The 20,736-nt window shown below is 38.3% G+C and overlaps 1 protein-coding gene across 2 annotated transcripts in view; it reads right to left on the bottom strand.

Annotated features, from left to right (window-relative positions):
* Positions 1-20,736, bottom strand: part of LOC116320559 (paired box protein Pax-7-like) — an 84,630-nt gene that overhangs the window by 55,492 nt on the left and 8,402 nt on the right. The window lies entirely within an intron of this gene.

Below are 20,736 nucleotides of genomic sequence, written 5' to 3' on the forward strand. Positions count from 1 at the left end.
GCTCTCCGATGCATCCATTGGAGTATGAATGCGTATGAGTGTATATTAGTTAGAAAGCACTGACAAAGCATAGAGTGCTTGTGTGAATGGGTTTGTATGGTTGAATGCGGCGCGTTGTATAGAGCGCTTTGAGTACTCCAGGAGAGTAGAAAAGCACTATATAAGAATCATTTCATTTACCATTCACAACAACACAAATTCCTGTCATATTGAGAACACATATAGAGCCTTTGTTTTATTGTTTATGAGTGAACACAAACCCAACAAATCAAAGCTAAGTTGGAAAAACAGCCCAAAGAGACTTAGAAGCAATCACTACAGTGATTCTACTTTAGGAACAAGAATAGGTAAAAGGTGACAAAAGGCTTGACTGCTCATCACTGCCTTTGTTACCTGCTGAAGATCAGGCTCTGGCTGCTGGGCTGAAGTCAGCAGAGGTGGGACCAAGTCATTGTTTTGCAAGTCTCAAGTAAGTCCAAGTCTTTATCCTCAAGTCTCAAGTCAAGTCTCAAGTAAAGTCAAGCAAGTCAGAGTCAAGTCGCAAGTCAAGACAGACAACTTTCAAGTCAAGTCCCAAGTCCGAAACTTTGAATTTCAAGTCCTTTCAAGTCTTTTTTTTAACCCTCTGGGGTCCCGGGTATAATTGGCCGTTCTTGACTACTTTTGATTTTACTTCTATATTTCACTTTTAAAATATGTTTTTCTTGCCTTGTTTGGTATCATTATTTACAGCACAACCTCAAATATCTGAAATTTGAGTTATTTTTTCATTTTGGTATACTATATTAGCACAGTTGATCTAAATTCAGACAAAAATTCAGAATCCGAGTAGAAAAAAGTTATATTTTTTTACATGTTTAATGAATCATTTTCATAACTTGAAATGCAAATAGAAATTGTACATTTCTAAAAATTATGCACAAGTTTTGCAAACAACAAAGTTATATGGTACTATTTACCTAAAAATGCAGCCAAGGCCTCAGGCGTTTTTATATAACCATTTAAATCTATTTACAGAACAATCAGGTGTGCTGCATCAAATAAGAAGGCACACAAATTATTTGTGCCAGTCCAAAAATGTAGTTTGTGTTCAGTATAAGACAGAGGAGAACAGCACAGGCCTAAACCCTGCAGGTCTGACAACTGGAGGTGCAACAGTCCAGTTTTCTATGTGGAGACAGCGTTTACACTGGAATCTGCCTTTGACAGCTTTTTAGATCAAATATGAAATTCAGCAGTCTAACCGACACACAACACAAAACAATAACTACACAACAAACTAACTCTAGCCTCCAAACACGCTAAACGTCACTAATGTCTCACATATGAAAACTCTCTCTCTCTTTCTTTTCGCTCGCCCGCTTTCCGTCGCGGGTGTCACTCCTAAAACTTCCCTTCTCCTAAACAACCAAATGTCACATGTTGCCTTATCATTTTTTTTGATTGGCTGACATGGTAAACTCTAACACCAATAGGGAAGGGGTGTTTTTCTTTCTTTTTCACTCGCAAGTGGAGAGCGTATGCTAGGCTGTCTGTAGAAAACGCCGTTTTGTCTAGCATCCCTGTTGAGAATAACCTTTGCAAATAAACAACAGCTAATAATATAAGATCAAAGTATTTTATTTGATGTATTGACATAAATGACAGAAGAAAAAAAGGCCATGTATAGCAGGACTACTCAATTACACACTAAGGTGGGCCAGATTTTCTAACCAAAAATTTTTTTTTTTCCCTGGCTCAGACATGCAAAAGTTAAACACGACCATACACTAATTGCAAATTAAACACAGTGATTTTGAATTGTGATGTGATGGTAAAATAAATATTTGTCAGTCTAAACTGGGTTAAATCTACGGGGTTAATGATGGGGAGGAGACGGAGAGAGACTGAGTACAGCTACAGAACCCACTTTCTGAAACGGACCCTGCTCACCATTCACCGACAATTCTGAGCTAACAAGTTGCATGTTCTTCTTGGATGCGCTTGCAGGACCGGATTTAAAATAGCATGACAAACATATCATACCTGTTAAAGCCAAACAGTATCATCAACGTAGCCGAAGAACATTTGCTAATAAGATGAAGTTAGCTAAGTCAGCTGTCTCATCGTAGCAAAAAAAAAAAAAAAAAAGCACCACCTACCGTTCTTTATGCAACTTCAAATGTCGGACAAAGTTGGAAGTTGTTCCATCTCCGTCTGTGATTCTCTTCTTGTATGTTTTGCATATTGCATTTCGTTTTTTGTTGACTACTTCGTAGTTTATGTACCCGAAAGAAATTACTCTTGGAAGCATTTTTGGCTCGAGCGTTTTTGTTCTTGTTTTTTCAAATCTGGTTAATTTGATTGGCTGTGCTACAGCCCACGCTCACATACATACGGAGTGTGGTAAGAATGAATGAATGAATAAAGTGAATTAATGGTCCGCACTTTTTATATAATATGTATGTTAAATTTTAGATTTGGGTAAAATATCAAGTCTTTTCAAGTAAACAGGTTCAAGTCCAATTCAAGTCCCAAGTCACTGGTGTAAAAGTCCAAGTCAAGTCACAAGTCTTACAGCCTTTTTTCAAGTCAAGTCTAAAGTCATAAAATTAATGACTCGAGTCCAAGTCATGTGACTCGAGTCCACACCTCTGGAAGTCAGCATACAGCTATAACATCACTCTGGGTTCTTGACTAGCTTTTTTAGCATGCTGTCTGTGCAGATGCTTGCAAAGAGACAAAGTCCTGTTAGCCAGACACAGAGCACCAGCCATACCTGAGCACAGCAAAGCTGCCATGCAGGAGCTAGCAGTGGGTCAGAAAGTGATCTGTAAATACAAGAATGGCCATTACTACCAGAGCAAATGTGGCGCTAACCACGGCTACGTTTTATGAAGTGGTGTTTGACGACGACTCATTCTATGACAACCTCTTCCCTGAGGATATTAAAAACTGCGTCCACCTCGGTCCACCCACCAAAGGGTGGAAGAAAGGAACCTCCAGCAGATCCAGACTTAGGCAGGGGCAGCCATAGTGACAAAAAACTCGCTATGGAAGAGAGTCCACAGTTATTAAAAATTGCAACACAACTAAGGGAGGATTCAGAGTCACCTGATCCAGCTATAACTATATGCGTTATCAAAAGAAAACCTTTAAACCTAATCTTGAAAGTAGAGATAGTGTCTGTCTCCTGAATCCAAACTGGAAGCTGGTTCCACAGAAGAGGGGCCTGAAAGCTGAAGGCTCTGCCTCCCATTCTACTTTTAAATACTCTAGGAACCACAAGTAAGCCTGCAGTCTGAGAACAAAGACATCTACTGGGAGTCAGGAAGTCTTTAGGGCCTGACAATAACCTGATAATAATGAATTACAGTAGTCCACCCTAGAAGTAATACATGCATGAACTAGTTTTTCATAATCATTCTGAGACAGGATGTTTCTAAGGGTTCTATGCAGTTCTACATACCTGTGTAATATGCACATTTGGAGGGCATACCTGGTCAAAAAAGATTGAATCCTCACAGTATTACTGGAGACCAAGGTAATGTTATCCAGATTATTTGGTTGAACACTGTATTTCTAAGATATTTATTTAGGGCAGAGTAAGACAAGATGAGATGAGACAAGGCGAGATATGATACAATCCGATGCAAAACAATAAGATAGCCTTTATTAGTCCCACAGCTGGAAAATTCACATCCTCAGTTTTATCTGAATTTAGAAACAAGAAACTAGTGATCTTCATGTCTTTATGTCTTTAAGACATTCCTGTAGTTTAACTAAATGGTAAAGTATGAATCATCTGGCTTCATGGATAGATAGAGCTGGGTATCATCTGCAGCAATAAAAATGTATGCTATGCCTTGCTATACTACATGCTTACCCTAAGCATGTATTATTTAAATGAAATTGGTCCGAGCATGGAACTCTGTGGACCTCCATAGCATAAAGGGAATAAATTTTCCAAACTCAGTCTGAGCTAAGATGAGATGAGATGAGATGAGATAAGATAAACCTTTATTAGTCCCACATGTTTTATCAACTTTTCTTCTGCCGATGCTGTCTCTGTTGAGCGCTCAGTGGATCTGCGTTCGGCTACTCCGCCTAGGCTGCACTGTCGAGTGCAGCGCATGCTAGCAAGACAGAAGCTAAGCTCGTTGCAACATGGCAACTGCCTCAACGCTACCCAAAATTGACCCCCCCCACACACACACACACACACACACCCACACCCTCATTCAGATCTGGCGTTTGGAACTATCTTGGTTTTCATGTGAAGCATGACCCTGATGGTAAGCGCATCATGGACAAAAGTAAAACAGTATGTCTGATGTGCCACGCAATGCTCAATTGGTGGGAACTAGTGCGTTAGCGCAGTTAGCGTGTTGATGCCGTCCAGCCCCACGCACGGGGCGATCCGCGGTAACTCGTTAACAGAGATTTGCCGCGTTATGGCGTTAATGTCATTTTAACGAGATTAACGCTGACAGCACTAGTGGGAACACAACGAATATGACTGCACATTTAAGCCGACAACATCCTAGTGCAAAGACAAGTGGAAGGAGACAAAAACAAGCACGCATGCTACAAACTTTACCCGAGTCATTTAGACAGCCGTCAGCACATGATTCTCCTTATGGGGACCTGATATGTTCAATATGCTGCTGAGAATATACCCCAGAAGAAGCGTATAGTATAGCTTTTATTTTGGAAAGAGCCATTTCTCTGTAATAAACTCTCTTTTTCCAAAGATGAGTGATTCCTCGATCAGATAGATTTATTTTTTATTATTATTTTGTTGTTTCAGCAACATTAAATTTAAAAACTGTACTTTTGAGTTTAATAAATGACAAATTAAAAAGGCATGAACATTTTTTTGTATCGAAAAAATATCGAACCGTGACACCAAAGTACCCTGGCCCTGGCGACCTGTCCAGGGTGTACCCCACCTCTCGCCCTATGACAGCTGGGATAGGCTCCAGCGCCCCCCGCGACCCTGGAAAGGATAAGCGGAAGCGAATGGATGGATGGACACCAAAGTATCGAACCGAACCGTGAATTTTGTGTATCGTTGCACCCCTAATATATATATATATATATATATATATATATATATATATATATATATATATATATATACATTAGATACAGCTTTTCTGCTTAATAGCACTTGAAAATGGCAGATTAACCAACAGGTTAATGAAAATTGATGACTGTGGGTTCTTCATTATATGAGAAGGGTGCATAGGTAAGAGTGCCATATTTTTTTTAAATCGTTCATTTTAAATATGAAGTCAATATTTTGAGAAAAAAGTAAAAATTGTGAAGATTACAGTTGTTCTTTCAAGATAAAGTGCAACAGCTGCTACACCCTCTACAAAATGCCATGTGTAGAATCGATTTCAGTAACAAGGGAATTATTTCTCTTTAAAACATAATCACAGTCAGGTTGATCTTCTTACTCTTATTACCGTAGTTTTCGGGTCATAAGCCGCTACTTTTTTCCCCACACTGTGAACACTGCGGCTTATACTGACGTGCGGCTAATGCATATTTTTTTTCATGCGGCCAAAAACATTTTGCCTGGTAACAGTAGACCAATCAAAATGATAAGTAGTATATATACGATATATATTTTTATCGGTTGTTAAGAGACGTAATGTTGTTTGTGCACTGTTCCGTAAAAAAACCATAAGCAACGTAATTTGCGTGTTACCGATACGTACGTATACTTAAAGGTAGCCGTGTTACAGGCGCTGTTCGAGGAAAAAAAGCTTTTGCAGTATGTATTTTTGTATGTTACCATAACGTTTATGTTACCTTACGGATTAAATTAAACATTAAAAATCCTCACGTGTAATATTTCTGTGTAAATATCTCATATTAGAAGTGAAACGCATACGGCTTAAAATCCGGTGCGGCCTGTACAAGTACAAAATTGATTTTCTTTCTACAATTAGAGCATGCGGCTTTTAATCAGGTGCGCTCTGTAGTCCGGGATTTACGGTACTCATCTTATTACGATAAGTAATAAGACGTTGAAGACATGGTGCAATCTGGTCATAAGGATAAACTACACAAACGTGGAATAGTTGGCTGGATTCGTGCAAAATGAAATGGCTGGCAATGGACAGTTGTAAGGATGGTTACACTCTCGTGCAGTAAAAAGGGTGCATGTTGTAATACAAGACACAATAAGAGAGCTGACCAAGCTGCTTCACTAACTCAGCAACACAAGGCATCTTGTAGAGGGTACAGTAGCCATGGAAGTTGTTTGGCTGGAAACTTAAATCAAATCAAATTAGTAATTCTATTATGAAAATAGTAACAGTACTATTAAACTAGTATGTGCAGACTCATCTGAAATGAACTGTTGGATTGTAGAGCAGTTATTTTGGTCTCCAGTCCATCTTTGTGTTATGACATAAGGCACATTTCTGTGTTTTTAATAGCAATCTTCCAGAAGATTAGAAAAATATGGAGTGAATTACAGTAAGTTGGTTGATTCTGATTTTTGTTTTGCTAAAATTCACTTGGGTCCTGTTCTTTCTTAATAGTTGATATAAATTGTGGGATGCCATTCAACATTTTCAGCCATTTTCAGCCATTTTAGGTCATATTTGCCAGCATTAAACCTTATACTATAAAATTCTAAATTTAAATGTGATGTATTATGAACGATAGATATGTTTGAGAATTGTCAGAACAGTTGACCCTCAATCTGTGACTGCGACAGTTAGTTTGCACAAAAGTTAAGGCATGAACAGCACATTAGCAGAATAACAGGTACGTTAGTGTGCTTAGCACTAGGGTGCAAGGATTTTCAGTCTGTCAGTGTTCAGAGTGGTTGTGCAGACTCAAGAAGTTGGACCTACATCTACAAGCTTGTAGCATGACAAAAGACAAGCAGTAATGAAGCCTGTGTAGATGGCTCACTCTTTCATGATTTAGTCTTAAATACTTATCAGATATTCTATTGTAATTCAGTACTCAACACTGACTGTGAGCTCTGGTTGTGGATATTTCCTGGTTATTGATTTTTTTGTACGAACTGAATTCAACTAACTTAGCTTAACGCATTCAGAAGCTGGTCTTGGTGGTAAAATAAAAAAGAAAATGCCTGTTAAACTGACTTGGACAACTACAGGGTCGACTAGGAAGTTTAATTAAACAAGGAATTACAGGATTAGTGTGAGGTTCCCAGTACAGGCCACTGGAAGAGTCTCAGGGAGAATATGTTTTTGTATTCCCCCTAACTCCCACCCCCCAACCCTCTGCCAAACACTCCCACTAGAGAATTGTCAACGGATTACATGTGGCCACAGGACATGCTGCTGCATTAATTAAATCAATTCTTTCAACATTTATTCTCTTCAAAGGTTTGTTTTCCTAAAGACCAAGGTAAAAAAATAATAATGAAAAAAAATATATTTATACTTCTCCACATTTCTAAAGTAAGTCTCAATATACCGTATGTGTTATATTCGTAGCTGGTAGGTTTGTGAAGGAGTGGGGTAGGAGGGATTGCTGCAAAGCAATTTGGCACTAACTCAGCATGACAACACTTGAGGCCACTGGGATCACTTTCCAAAAGGCACCTCAGAGTCCTCGGGGTGCTGCTGTGACAGGATAGACTCTATTTGTTTTCCCGCCACATGCTGCTAGATTTAGGGCAAGAGAAGGGCAGAGGTGGCAGCAAAATGTGAAAGAAATGTGAATGAAAATGTGAAAGAAAAGAAGCATCCTCGCTGAGAAAACTGGCTATGGAGCTTGCATTTTTTCTTGTATATCTACTTTTTTTATTCACCTTACTACCAAAGCAGTTACTTTATGTTTGTGGTGAACATATTTACAGTGCAGAAGGCTGATGGTTTTTGTAACAGCAAAGATGATGAGCAATATTTTTAAAGTGCACTACACAATAGTAGCAGCATTTGCAGACTGTTTGTGTCTGTCCAGGTTGTGAGATCATTCTGTTGGTTTGATTTCTGACATCACGCCATTTCACTGAAGAACATGATGTAGAGTGTGCCAGCTGTAGAAATGTAATTAAAACTTTTAGAAGTACTTTTTATAGTACCACAATTTGGTAGTTAGCAAATGTTTATTAGTATTTATCAGTATACCAAAACAATCTCTCTGTCTCTATCCACTTGGGCTAAATTGTGTATTTTAAAATAAATGTGTTTCATGTATACATTTGGTAGATGGAGTCGAACTTCCTGAATATGGCACCTTTTTTGCTCTAACGATTAGGTAAGTTCTGATTATACATGATGATGAAACTTTGTGCAAAGTACAGACTCATTTTCATTTTTATCTAAAGGGCTTCCAGTAGGTCTCATAAAGTGCTATATAAATGCCAGTGTACTTTCATGTACCATTCTCACCACTACAGGCAATTAAGTCAGTAACACAAAGTCTTTTAGTCACAAACAAGCTCCATAACTGCATGAAAATTACAATCAAAAGGATGAGGAACTGTATCTATGATTCAACTTGAATTTCTCTCCTGAGAACAGATTCCATATAAAATACAGTGCATGAGAATTAATTTATATTATTTTATATAAGGCAGAGCTGTAAGTCACTGAGAATTTCATTGAATTTGACATGTAAATAAAAAGACTGCATAGCACAGTGTGATCTTCAGTGTTGCAAATGGCATCTTGAACACCATTGGAGGTTTGGTATCACATGCTAGCAGCTGCTCCATGCTTGCTTTGGAAAGCCGCACAATAAGAATCCCCAGCATGGATGAGACTAAAGTTTGACAGGCCGGTGGATCAGGAGGGTCAGCTCCTCTTTTCAGCTGATAATGGAAAGCAGAGATTATGGTAATGAGACAGACGCCTAGAGCCGATAGAGGGGCTAAACCTGGACTTCATCTTTGTCCACGCCAGATCTCCCGATTGGCATGCTATGACTTATCTGTAGAATGGGAGTGTGATGTAGCTCCCCAGACACATGCACCCTCACACATTCACGCACAGGGTTACACATGTGCAGCTATAACAAACACAAGAAGAGCAACGTTTTTGTTACAGAGTGAATACAACCAGCACTGAAACACATCCAAGCTTTTATGTTTTATCTTGCATTGCACACAATGACATGCAGTGCATCTCCCTTGGGAAAGTCACTGAACTCCAATACTAGAAAGTATTTGAAGGCATAAAATAAAGTGCTGTATGGATGTGTGCAGGTGTGTGTGTGCATGTGTGTGTTTTGGTAAATATATTATTTTACATTTTCATAACATAAAATTGGCAAAATGTTCTTTATAAACAAATCCCAAAGATTATGTTTGCATATTATTTTTACTGTATCATCGTATATATTTGTAATAATCTTTAACTATATGAAGCAAACTATTCCAATTATTGGGTTTACTAAATGTAGAAGTGAAAGATACCTGTCATATGTTTGCAGAGGTATAAACAACTGTTTGGGGTTCACAGAAAAGGCCTTCTAAGGCATTAATATTTTGATATGCCCAACAGATATAATGCAACACATTTGCTGAAAGAATGCAGTGTGAAAACAGTCGATCTGATGGACAATAGTCATGATATTGTTACCCATTTTGACCAAGACATGGGGACAAAGACTAACTGCTCTGGAGAGCTACATGAAACTAATTATGGGTCATTGAGAAAATCATATTAGTTCCAGTGTAATTACACCCAGGATCTGCTTTCAGTTCAGCTCAGTAGTCTCTGACCAGTTAAACAGACTGCTGGCTCAACAGTTAATGAATTTTATTATTGAAAAACAATGTTTTTTTTTTTCTCATAATGGAATATTAATGTTGCTGTTTGGTCCTCTGCGGGTCTGTTTGCATGTTAGAGAAATAAGTGGCCTGTTAGCATCTTTCTTTTGTTCATTGTCTCAGTTTATTTATGGCCTGCTTGGGCTATGGGCACACCTGAGCCAGAGCAAAATGCATTTGTTTAGCTTTAGTTAACTTTAGTATTAGTATTTACTGAGAACAACAATCATCTGCAAAGAAAGAAATGTCTGAAATCATCTAGCACTTAACAAGTCTTTACAAACCGTAGTCACAGAGTGATTATGGTAAATGGACTGATAATTATATAGTGCTTTTCTACTCTCCCATTCAAACAAGCGCTTTTCTATGCTTAAGTTTTCTCTACCGAGGATTCACACAAATCCATACTCCAATGCATGCATTGGAGAGCAACTTGGGGTTGCTAGGTTATTTTGCCCAAGGATATTTGGCATGCAGCCTGCAGCAGCCAGGGACTTCCCATTAATAGATGACCTGCTCTACCTCTGGAGCTACAGCCACCCCAAAATGATATGATATATACAGCACTTTGCTAAGACACAGCCACACTGATTCTCACATTGGGGGCAACTTGGGGTTTAGTATCTTGCTGAAGGACCTTCTGATATGTGAATCACACACACACACACACACACACAAAAGAAAATACACTACAGACAATACTGATAGATCCACATAATTATGGAGTCTGCCATAATATTACTGAGATATATCTTAAAGCAGGAAAACTAATGCCCTAACTGTGTCAATACCACAATGAGACTATACCATTAGCAAGTCTTAATTTAATGGCACACTTTTAAGTATTAGTCATGTGATCTAATGGATACTGTAATTAGCATAGAAAGGATTTCCTTCATTTGTACAGTTTGTATCATCTATTCCATATGCCAGCTCTAATGGACTAATTAAAAAGAGAGGATACAAAGTTCTACTTGCTGACTCTTTCTTGTCCTACGCAGGTGAACAGATTTAGGAGGTGTATGAACAAATGGAAATAAACTAAAATGGAGAGGTGCTGGCTGTGGCTCTTTTAGCCATCATGTCTTAGCACAAAGTAGGCTTCTCTTAAATAACAGTTGCCCAGGAGCCTCCTGAGGCCTTTTGAGGGTGAGAGGTATAGAAGGAGCACCTCATCGGGGGGGCATTGGACATAAAGGCAATAAAAGACCCTGTCACACTCTGCAAGATTTCAGTAAACACTTTCAAAATGATTTACTAAAGCTGTGCAGTGAGCAAAGTGCAGCCTGCATAATCGAGGATGAAGGAGGTAAAATGGTGAAGAGAGAGAGAACAAAATATTCATGTTCATATTTTTAACTAATATTGTTTATGTGAAAGACTGAAGTATATGAATCTAAATGTTTCAGCATAGTTCATTTAGCATGGTTAGACAATGCTCAGTCATTAGTATAAATGCACTGTTTACGAGCCAAAATAAATCAGCAATTAAAGAACAATCCTCATTAAATGTTGCAAACTCTACTAAGAATATTCCTACAAGGAAGTCTTAGCTGCTTCCGTCCTGAATGTGTAAATACATTTTTTGAAGTTTACTGTAAAATCAGCTAGAGGTTCATTTCATTTTTGCTGGGATGGCTCTTTTCATTTATGTATGCCTTTACCAACAATACAAGTCCTTGAATTGCTGCTCTAAACACTAAGCTAATTGAGGCCAAAGCCAAAGTTTGAAAAATTATTCAAAAATCACAACAGAAAGTACAATATAATCTGCCAATTGGCATCAGGAGCAGCTTTGTCAACAAAGGCTTTAAATGCAAACCCAAATGGGCAAAATCGAGCTGAAGCAGAGAAGCGCTGCAATGCTGTTGCGCCTCTGCACACACTCCCATTCACACAGTTTAGTATTGTTCCTGCCTTTGTTCCAATACAGCTCCATCACAATAGTATTTAGTCACAACAAATGCAGCAAAAGTGTATCGTAAGCAGCATGAGTGGAGTGCGTGCAGCATAGGCCATGTTAAAGCAGTGAGTGAAATATTTGCCAAAGGATTTAAAAACTCTGCACACTTTCTTTGAAAAATGAATGAAAAAAATCCCAACTTTTGTTGTTTAACTATGGAAAAATATTTGACTGCATCCACAAAATATAGTCTCCCCGAAAGCTATGGGAGCTGTTACAGAAGCCTCATGGTTTGCACAAACGCTGCACAGAACTGGCACTGAACTCAATCCAGCCCACACAAAGACGCTGGCTTTATCAGCATTATGTCTTAGCAAACTGCTATTAATGCAAAGTCTTTATCTTCTTTCCTCCCCAGGCACTGGCATGCATGTCTTTATTTAGTAGATAAAAAATAGCCATAAACAAAAATTGCAGACTGTCAATATACATACTGATAGAGATTAGAGCTGGGAGCAAATATAATAATAAGAGGAACTCTTAAGATATTCTCGACACAGTAAAGCCTTCTGGACAGCTGCAGGCTTAAAGAAAGCAGAAAGTTTTAAAGAGCAACAGTATAATCTTATTTTGGAAGAAAGTAGATTAACTATCAGAGTGGTGCAAAGAAAATGAAGCGATTTGTGCTTGCTGACCATCTTTACAGATTTCAGTTAAAAAGCTCTGATGTGCTTGTAGGAGATGGAGGAACAGGTGAGGTTTTCCTTTGTACCTTCTTTGCTCGTGCCACCATTGTGCAAATGTGGGTCACATGTCAAATGCGCTCTGAATTATACAGTCAGAAATCAGTTCAATGCCAAATGTTTATAGCTGACAGTAAAAAATTTTCTTCATACTTTGACACCAGGACTGCGTGGATTACTAATAGAAACTGTTCCAGTTTTTCTTTTATCCAGAAGCAGCAATAATACTAAGCCTCTTTCATTTAATAAAATAAAATAATAATGGTTTGAACTTCACCTCCAGATGGGTGCAAATGCACCCATCTCAAAACCTAAACCTGTCAGACTTCCCTACTTGTTTTAAGGCTTTAACCATTAAGCTTACCGTTACGGCCTATGATACAGAATGATAGTCTCTTGAAATTTTTTTCTACAAACAGGAGGAAATTTGTAAAACCAAACTATAGCATGAGTATTATGGTAATAAAAGAACAAATGCAACAGAGGGATTCACCTCAACACCTGGCTGGACAGCGTCAGAATTTAGAGTGATTCATCTACTAATTGAAACGTTGGTGATTTGATCCCCAACTCCTCCAGTGTCCTTGCATTCATTAGAGTGTGTGTGTGTGTGTGTGTGTGTGTGTGTGTGTGTGTGTGTGTGTGTGTGTGTGTGTGTGTGTGTGTGTGTGTGTGTGTGTGTGTGTGTGTGTGTGTGTGTGTGTGTGTGTGTGTGTGTGTGTGTGTGTGTGTGTGTGTGTGTGTGTGTGTGTAAAAAGCACTACGTATTCCATTTACCATTTACACACATGCTATACTACCAAGTCAAGGACTCAATCTTATTTACCAGGCCCCTTAATTATCTGACTAAAGCTTATTGAGCACTATATGGGCGCTATTTTGACCTTTTAGTTAGGAGTGGTCCGATTGAATTGTGGACCAATATGCTGAAAATGTCTGATTTTCAGTATTGCAGAATATATGACTACACTTGCTTGACATTCATTTTTGGAATCAGAATCATATTTTCTCCATCCCATAGAATGTGGAAAACAACGGGGAAGTCAAAAAGGGCCTCGTTTAGGCTTGAGTGAATATTTATATTAATAATATAATAATATTTATTTGCAAATTATCACACAGCACTGTGAGGAAGGTCGTGTGATATGCTAAATATTAAATATATTGTCATACCTATAAGTGTCATGTTCCTGAGTCTGGTGACTGAGTGTTTATATTTTTGATTGTTGATATTCTTTGATTCAGTTAGTTTTTGGTGATTCTTTGTTTTTGTCTCTGCGTCTCCCCTGTGTAACACGTTTCTTGTCTAGTCTCACCAGTCTCTATGTTTGTGCATTTCCTGTGTCTCTCAAGTCAGTTGTGTCTCCTTGTCAAGTCTGCGTCTCTGTGCCTATCTATACCTATAAGCCTAGTGTTTTCCTCTGCCCGTTGTTGTCGAATGTCGTGTAAGTTTCTCAGTGTTTCTGTTTCCATCGTTCCTAGTGTTTAGTTCTTTGTTTCCATGTTCAAGTTTTGGCTTGTTTTTCGTAAGTTTGTTTTATGGATAATTTTCCCAGCAAATAAAGCTGCTGCTCTAAGTTTACGTTTCTGTGTACCAGTCCTGCATTTGGGTCCTTCATCCACAATAAGTGCTCCGATTTGGGTTTAGGAAATTGAATGCAAAACAAGCTGTACTCCAACCACTCTAAGAGCTCGTCAGCCTAACTTTAAAACGTGAAATCTTAATAACATTTACAGTCACCATCATTGTGACAGGAAAATGTCAAATTCTGATTCATGAGGACTGAAATATTTGTAATGGACCCATTACCTGTAGTCTAGATCATACTACAGGTAATAAATTATCCAAAGTCTCCTTCCAGACGCTGATTGGAAAAAGTAAAATACATAGTGTTACAGAGTCTCATATTATTTACTGTGACCTTGTGAAGCTATACCAACAGCTATCTGATCAATATGGGAAATCAGACATTTGATGGGTCCTAGATTGTTCCTGTGACCTTTATATCATAATGAAGAGGCCAACACATCAGACTGGACTAAATGTTAAAACATAACAAGGGCATAGATTTGGCATGGACGGAAGGGACATGTCTCCACCAATATCCAGCGATTATTGAATTGTCCCCACCAATAATTTGATCTCTTCGAGTAAAGAAAAACAAACCCGATAGAAAGAAAAAAAACGATCTGTCAACGTCTCATTCACCCAGCGGTGCAGAAAGAGTTAAATTACGTTCTCTACTGGAGTCCTACCTCATGTGACAAATATGCCGATGTGACTGGCTGTGCCTTTCAGGGAGCTCTGTTTAGTGTTAGCAGCGGCAAGCCTGCGCTGCGAGGACCTGCAAGGAGGAGAGGATGGCAGCAAAAAGGAAGAACCTGAATATAAGAAAGTATTTTTCAAAGAAACCTGTAAGTCACTTAAAGCCAAGTTCACTCATAAAATGTGTCCGTCATAATAACGTTACAGGCTATGCTAGGCTTTGGCCCACATCAGTCTAAAATTGTATGCAACCATGAATAACGTGTTTTGGAAACTAACTGAACAACAGGCAGCACTATTAGTTATCTCAGTCTCAGAGTAGCATTTCTAATTTTGATTGAAACTGTCAGAGAAAACGGCAGCCTCAGGCAAGTCAGGATATTAGTTTACAGAGGATGTTAAAATTATATGTCTAACGTTAAAATGTTGGTGACACAATAATTTAATCCTAATGGTACTGATATATTCATAGGGTTAATTTTTGAGACAAAATATCATGAGGTAGTCATGATTTTGCAAATATTCCACCTTGTAGTGCAGTTTGCACAAATTGTTTTAAAAATGCACTCACCCTACAAACATTACTGATGAGTCAAGATCTGCACAAATTGACAGAAACACTAACGCAGCTACACATTTTATTCTTATTGTCATGTATGTGCTATTTGTCAGGTGACAGAAGAACCAACAGAGCTCAGAGAGTAATGGTGACACAAGATCACAGGTGAAATTGGATGATGACTTGGTGGTTTATTACTCTATTTGAAGCACATGTGTGACTGCATGTATTTGGAATGTCTCACTGTTATTCATCAGAAGAGGCAAAGTCACAGGTCACTGACTGATGATTTGGTGCTATAGATTAACTAGTATTTATTATCATGACAGTTGTTAGGCTGCTGATGTAAAATGATTCATTAGTGTACATTGGACAAAGAATTTGAATTGACATATCTCACTTTTTATATGGCACAAATCAATGTGTTATTTTATCAGGTGGCAATATGTTCTAGTGCAGTCAGAGGGGAAGAGCCAGGGCCAAAGGTGAGGCACATCAAGCACAGAATAATAATTTTAATCTGAGGATAAAACGCATGTACTGAGGCTGAAAGAAGCTTCAGTGCTCTCAGAAGACTAAAAAGATGGCTAAGTTTAACAATGGCTCAAATGAGATTAAACAATGCTGCTGTATGTCCACTAGGAGAGACTGGACAGTGTAGATGTAAAACCAATATGCCAGCAGTTTATCTCAGTTAACGAGAGGAGCAGGCATGTGTTTGGCTCCTTCACATAGTGGACATTGAGTTGTTGTGTGGGGCACCAGTAGTCCATGTCTGTTGCTGTAACAGTAGTTCATGTTTAGAATATAAAATCCCAGCTCACTGATTTGATCGGGGCAATAGTGCCTAAAATGTTGCATAATGTTGCTGAGAGATCTTTTGCTTTGTGGTAATCTTAGATGAGTAGTTTTATGGACAAAAACCACCAGGTCATTCAGTGTTCCCTTAGTGCTAATGTATAAGACATGTTGGTGTACTATAACTGAAGTAATGTTGTTAAGTCCTTAAAGTCATATTCTTTTATTGTCATGACTGTATTTTAAGCTATTTTTATGATATCTGATTTATATGGAATATGGCTAAAGTAAACTAAATTCTAAAATACTTACTCAGTCATTTGTTTAATAGTGATTTAACATCATATAATTCACATCTAAAAGTATGAATTGTAATTTTAAATGGTTTAAAAGCATGTAGAATAGCATATGTAGACAAGTATATTTCTCCTTTTTTTTATTATCAAGAAGCAAAGACAAAAAGGGGAAAAAAAGAGAAACAGGGCAGGGTTTGGTGGTTGAATCATCCGTCCCCACCAATGCCAAAACCAAATCTATGCCCTTGAAAGATAATAACCACACTTTTATGAAATGACACATTCTTTGTGAGAGAAAAGCAGGAGCACTGAGAGCAAACCCACACCGGAGAACATGCAAAGACTGCGGCCATTTCAGAAGCCTCAGTACAGTAGTAACAGCTGGAACTTCCAGTTTAGTGAATGAATTTTGAATTCAAGTTCAGTCACAAAAAAAACCTAAAATGTGTAAATCAGCAGCAACACTGAGGCAGAGGGGGCTGCTCTTCTTCTATTTTTTCAGAGGAAAAAAAGGAGATCAATATATATATATGACAAGAAACAGTAACTGACTGAAAAAATCTCAATCCATTATCATTTATAAAATAAATGTTCTCTCAATTTGCAACGAATCTGTTGTTGAACTTAAAATGCCACAACAGTGACATCTGCTGATATCAGGGGGGCAGGATCTCTTCTTATAACTGAATACAGTTGGCTGTTTTTATTCATTCATTCCCTCTTAATAAGTACGACAGCTCAAATCATGGACAAAGGGAGGATGTCCTTCCTTGCCAATCAACAACCACAACAAAAAACTGACATCACATATGTTTAAACACATGACTAAATATGACATTTTATCTGTTCCTTTTCAGAAGACATTTTCTTTATTAGTCCCAACAATTAGCTCAGTGTAGTTAGCTAGCAGCAGCAGCTCTGCACTGAGAGTACAGCCTTGGACCTTGCCGTCTCAGCTACCTGGGTTGAACCCAGTTGTCCCTCTCACCTGTCGTTGGATCCATATGAGAGGAGCGGGGTATGGTCAAGTATTGTGTATGCATTTTTATCTTGCTGACTGGACTTTTTCTGCTCCTAAAAGATCTAGAGAAGACCTTTATACCAACCCTGCTCTTAGAAGAGTGCATGCAACAGAATTTATTACATCTACAAAGGTATTCCTCCAATGTGAAGTGAATTAACATAATTAAGTAACATAATACGTTTTGCATGCATTGCATGAAAAATTAGAAAAATGTAATCAAGTTTTATTTATGGACAAAATTTAGCTTTTTAGAGCTGTTAGGATATTTGTATTTTCAATGTCAGATCCATTCATTAAATTAAATATTATATTTCTTGTAATTCTTTGTAAACTCAAAGACAGTGGTGTTGTATGGTGTCATTATTGTACACATGGATGTTTACCATAAAAATAGAGGCCTCAGACATTAGTGAATAAGAAAAGAATGGCAGAATTCAAAGAAAAGGCAAAGAAAAGATTGCAATAGACCAGGGGGGTCAAACTCATTTATACTGTGGGCCACACTCAGTCTCATTCACTTTGACCACAAGTGTGCTGAACCAGTGAAACTCTTTCTATCAGTGTAAAGAAGTTGCATATTTAACTGCTGATACAGCAGAAAGCTCTCAGCACAACTCTTTAGACTTTAATGATAGGAAATAAACATACAAAATGACAGAAAAAGTTCTGGTAGCTTATTGCCCAGACTCTTCAGTTTTTGTTTGGTTTTGGGGGGTTTTAACTGTAGTTATAAAAAAAACCCCAGAAATTTCTGTAGCAGAAAGTGAAAAAAAGAAAGTTTTTGTTATTTAATTGTTTATTGCTTTAATTGTTATGGGAGGTTTTTATCAGTAGGAAAACTTGTGAAAATAGAGTTAAAAGTCCAAAATTTCTGCTTGTTTGTTGTGAGCAGCAGATCAACCAAGAATTATAAATGGCTTCTCGTGCACATTCAGACCTGAGAGACTTATTTAGACACTCTTTGCTACAGGCAGACATTTCTGCATCTCTGCCATTCAAAAACACTTTTTTATATTTATATATATTATTAGTAGTAGTATATTATTATGTATTATTATATTTATATATATTTATATGAAAGTTATATGATACCCTTATTTTTATGCATTTGTTACTACTAAGGAGAACACACGAGGCCTGGACAAGTTTTTTTATTGTTTTGTTTTGTTTTTTGTCTTGCACAATGGAAAATGGCTGAAAATAAAAGTGGGTATCCCTTTATCTAGCTCCTAATTTTATAAATTAGGAGCGATCGTGGCTCAAGAGTTGAGAGTTCGCCTTGTAATCGGAAGGTTGCGGTTCGAGCCCCGGCTTGGACAGTCTCGGTCGTTGTGTCCTTGGGCAAGACACTTCACCCGTTGCCTACTGGTGGAGGTCAGAGGGCCCGGTGGCGCCAGTGTCCGGCAGCCTCGCCTCTATCAGTGCGCCCCAGGGTGGCTGTGGCTACAATGTAGCTTGCCATCACCAGTGTGTGAATGTATGTGTGAATGGGTGAATGACTGGATATGTAAAGCGCTTTGGAGTCCTTAGGGACTAGTAAAGCGCTATATAAATACAGGCCATTTACCATAAATTCTCCAACATGATGGAAATGCAGCCAGATGCTGCTCATTTTATGGTTTTGCTTGTTTTTGCCCCACAAGCTTGCATTTGCACCTGGCCTGTACTACTACACTTTTCTTCAGAACATCTGCCATCCTTCCTTCTTTCACATAATGGTATGATCCAAGTCTGTCTGTACATGCGATTGCTCGCATGGTGTGCCAATCAAAATGAAATCCTGCCTCTGTCTGCATTAATTCTCAGTAGGACTGAAGATTTGGCTCCCACATACTGAGGGGCCATTAATTACTGACACGGGAAATTATCTCGCGGGCCGGATATAATTGTATAGCGGGCCGTATGTTTGAGACCCCTGTAATATACAGTTTATTAATTAATGGAATAATTAGCTAGGGTATTTGTATTATTGTGTTGTGTGACTTCACGCTTCAGAGAAGTTGGCTTTCCTCTCTTATGCAAGGTCCTATATCTCCCTCTGGGTTATTTAAAGGGCCCATTAATGCAAATGAACAGAGCGCTCATATCTTTCATTTTACCTAGGGCTTTCTTCAGTCGAGTTACACTGCTATTATTGTTTTATCATTAACTATTTTCATGCAGTTGAGTTGAAACCATGTCATTATTAGGTAATGTTTGCTGCAGGCAGTCCAGAAAGGCCATTTTGGTAAAATGCTTCCCTAGAAGTTCTGCTATACCTGCTGCTTGAAGTTGCTGTAAGAATTCTTCTAATTCTAATAATAGAGAGTAGAGAGTTGGCCACAGCGATCCCTCCCACTGCAGTTGCATATTCATTCAAAACAGAAGCATTAGAAATGCCGATCAGCTCACCAGCACAGACCAGAAGCCTTTCAGCATTTTGCTGTTGTCTAGCTCAATCGTATCACTTTGAAGGAGTCTATTCAGAGGTATTCATGCATCTGCCTTCGGGCTACAATGGCAGCCACTTTATAAACTGTCAGCCTGCTTGCCTCAAGCCTTCGGTTCATATTGTTTCCTTTCTTTAATAGACTTGGAGGAGTTCATCAACTCCTTCAGTGGAAAATGCAGGCACAGAATAGCAGGCTGCCCTCCTAGTCCATTTCAAACCAGGTTAATTTTTCTTTCTTCTCATCCTGTCAGCAGCCCACAACATACACAAAAGTTGTTTCTGCAGACTTGCTCATGCCTGCACACAACAAACACACAAAACATTTAGCAGTCTGGGCAAAAGCAAATTCTTCAAATCAAGATATTTTTTCAAATTAAAAGACATAAATATAGGCACACAGACAAGGAAGATTAATTAAATTAAAGTGTAATTTTGATCAAACTCATGTTTTGATGAAAATGTGAATATTTTGTTATCCCATCCACAGTCATTGCGTGTCAGCCGAAATATGAAATTACAGCAAATTTTGGACCGGTTTGCGTGCCATTTTTGTTTTGATGTGCTGAAATTAGAGTTAAACACAATCAGAGAATAAATCACTACTACTGCTGAGGCTGTTCTCATGGGTCAGGTTGTAGTAACACCAACTAAGAACCCCATTCTGTGCTAATCGAAACCTTTAGACTTCTCTCAGAACAAAGTGAAAAAAGATTTTTGTGCAAAGAGCTGCAGCAGATCCATTCACTAATCCAAGGTTACTAGCGTGACAGAGTGTGGTCCCTCATGAAGCCACAGTGTGAACAATGCTGTTTCCACCATGACCAAAGACTGCTAAAGATTTGGCTCGAATTATTTTTATTGCAGTGATAGAGAAATGGCTGATAATCCACTTTCATTCCTATAAACAGAGTGAACATTTGCGCACCCACCAACGAAAACATTGTTAGGCCTTTATACCCAAA

Source organism: Oreochromis aureus, linkage group 20, assembly GCF_013358895.1.
Source record: "Oreochromis aureus strain Israel breed Guangdong linkage group 20, ZZ_aureus, whole genome shotgun sequence".
In the NCBI taxonomy this organism is placed as follows: Eukaryota; Metazoa; Chordata; class Actinopteri; order Cichliformes; family Cichlidae; genus Oreochromis; species Oreochromis aureus.